The following is a 3231-nucleotide window of genomic DNA, read 5'->3' as shown; positions in this document are numbered from 1 at the left end:
TTTCTTTCTTTCTTTCTTTCTTTCTTTCTTTCTTTCTTTCTTTCTTTGATAGAGAGAGAGAGATCACAAGTAGGCAGAGAGGCAGGCCGTGGGGGGTGAGGGGGAAGCAGGCTCCCTGCTGAGCGCAGAGCCTGATGCGGGGCTCGATCCTGGGACCCTGGGATCATGACCTGAGCTGAAGGCAGAGGCTTAACCCACTGAGCCACCCAGGCGCCCCTGAAAAATTAATTTTCAATTAAATTATGGTTCAAACTTTGGGAATCTTTGGGCTCTGAATGGTAGTCTAAATTTTATCCTCTCACCTTTGAGCCATGTTCACAGCTAAGAAAGTGCTCATTTCCCTTGCACTCTAGTATGGAATCTCTGGAGTTTTAAAATGGGACTCAAGAAGGGGCGCTTGGGTGTCTCAGTTAAGTAGCTGGCTTTTAATTTTAGCTCAGGTCATGATCTTTAGGTCCTGGGATGGAATCCCATGTCAGGCTCTGTGCTCAGCAGGGAGTCTGCTTGAGGATTCTCTCCCTTCCCCTCCCTCTCCCTCTGCCCCTCCTCTGCCCCCATGCATGCACTCGCTCTCTCACGCGTGCGCTCTCTCTCTCTCTCTCTCTCAAGTAAATAAATCTTTTAAAAAATAAAATGGGACTCAATGGACAATCAAGACTCAGTAATGATGAAGCATTTATACAATACTGAGACTGTATTGTGCATATCACATTTTATGGGTAGACTGCCTAGTCAAGCTGGTTATATCCACTTTTCATGGTCCAAGATGAGCTTGGGAATAAGACTGGCCTGCTATACTTTCTAGAAGGCCAACTGCACAATCCTGTGGCATATAGAACTTGAGAAATATTTGCTTAAGCCTCATTCTGCTCAGTTCCATGGATCCAGCCCCCATCTGCCAAAGGGTTTAGAATCATTTTTCTTTGTGACCATACTTCTAGTTGTCAAGTGGTTTATTATTACTTTCCCATTTCTCTTAAGATTATGCGGATGTAACAGAGGAAAGTGAAGTGATTTTTCTGTGAAGTAAGGCACATAATAAGTTAAGCATTAGTTCAGATTTACTGACTTAGGACTGGAGCCCGTCAGTCATCTACTGGGCAGTGTATGGAGTTCATATATACTGTGCAATCCTAGCACTTTTTTGTTCTCATTCTCAATCTTCTGAAACAGCCCATTGCCTCTCCAACACATTCAGATTCATTCTGGAGCAGTCATAGTTGTCATTTCTAATACTTAAATAAAACCCAAGAATTTATTGTTCTTCTGACCTAATATATCTGTAAATAAGAGATCATATATTTTATGAGGTAGTCTATAAATAATGCTTTTAGACAACAACTTCCTCTTTTAATATTTGTTGGTTGGACTCATAAAAACATAACTTGAAATGATGGCTGTTTCCCTGATTCATTGGGGTTGAAGTTTTGACACCTACTTATACACAGGCTTTCCACACACCAAATTTAAAAGTAAAAGAAATCACTTCCCAGGTGAAATGCAGAACATGTTGAATTACACATACTTGCAAAAAGCATCTTATAAAGTACATGCTCCTTGGGATTATTGTTAGGATCTTAATAAAAAACAAAATCCCAGCTCAGGTTTTGCAAATGTGGGCAGCACCACACGCATTCTTTGGAGTGTTAAAGATTTGCAGCTTGGTATTTCTTGGTTACTCTTTCCTAAGAAACATACAGGAAAAGAATTTTTCAGGCTTAAAAGAAGGGTCAGTTAAGGAGTTACTTAAACTTCCTTTGAATTTCTTGAGCTGACAGGTGGGAGGGAGCAGCTTGCAAAGAGAGGTTCTGTTAGGGCCAGATGTTGGTTGAACGATTGCTTTCAGACTCACCTTTCGGCAGAGACCTTCTCTGTTTCCTGGCTCCTCCTTTCTGGAAGTCTACCGTTGTGCTCCTGGCATATGAGGTTTGGGGGAGATCAAGTCAGCATGAAGTATTTTCCTGCACGATTGCATACCCTTTTCACAATCTTCATAAAGCACTATCACTGTCATTGATAGTCCATGTAATAGGTTATAAAATGTCACCTTGTTTCTCTGGTATTGTACCCAAGGTCACACTCTAATCCCTTTAAACACATACACACATACACACACACTACTGAGAAGCACTTCCATTCAGGTTAGCAGCTGGGGTGTCCCCTAATCCATCTGCCCACTACAGGTCGCTGACAACCACACTCCATCCTTAGGAGAAAATCAGATGCCCAACAGGGCCTACAAAACCATGAATGGCATTTTCTCTAACTACCTCCAGCTTCAAGTCATGCCCATCTCTGTCTCAGGCACCACATGACAACCACCCTGGCTTGTTTTCATTCCTCAGAAGGGCCAGGCTTTCCCCACAAGACCTTTGCTGTTCTTTCAGCCCAGGATTCTTCCCATCTTCCCAGCACTCATCTCCCATCCCTCACACATGCAGGCACAAGTCCTCTCTCTCTTTCTTTCTCTGTCTCTGCTAACTTTAACTCTGGCCTTCAACTCTCAGCTTAATGTACTCAAAATATGGTGGCCTTCCCCAGCCCCCAAATTTAATTTAGCCTCTTTTAAAACAATGCCTCAGAGTATCCCATACTTCTCTTCTAAAACACGTATCACTATTTGAAAATATGTATTTATTTATTTTTATGATTTAGTTTTAAAGTTGTTGTTTTTTTTTTTCCTCATTACAATAATAATAAACTCTATCAAGGTAATCTAGGTCTCCCACCTCTGGAATCCTGGCAACTAGCATGTAGCAAACAATAAATAAATATTTGTTGAAAGAATGCACTTCGCTTCCACATTACATGCCAGGAGGAAAGGTCTCAGAACATTGCCAACCAGGCTCCCAGTTCCAGGTCCCTGCCCTATGATGAAGCTATTGAAAAGGGCCCAGATGTGCCTTTTAATTGTCATAGAGCCAGCTCATGCTCAGACATGTATCTAGGCTGGTCATTCAACCATCCTTCAAGAGAACCACTGGCTCATTCCCTGACTGGTGCTAGCAGGAAGACGCTGAGTCCAGGTGGCCACAAAGTCCCTGTGCATGATAGAGGCTACTTGCATGCTTCCCTCTGGTCTCCACACAGATTGTTCACTTTTCCCACTTCGTCCTGCACATCTTCCTCCGCTTGTACAGTTAGAAGACATCCAAGCCCTTCCAGCATGTGTTTGTATGTCTTCGCATGATAGGAGAAGCTAAGGAATGTTATCTTTGCAATGCCTCAAAT

This window comes from Lontra canadensis, unplaced genomic scaffold (genome assembly GCF_010015895.1).
Source record: "Lontra canadensis isolate GAN:19392208 unplaced genomic scaffold, GSC_riverotter_1.0 scaffold1, whole genome shotgun sequence".
Lineage (NCBI taxonomy): Eukaryota > Metazoa > Chordata > Mammalia > Carnivora > Mustelidae > Lontra > Lontra canadensis.
The sequence above is the reverse complement of the archived record's forward strand: the minus strand, read 5'-3'. Positions refer to the sequence as shown.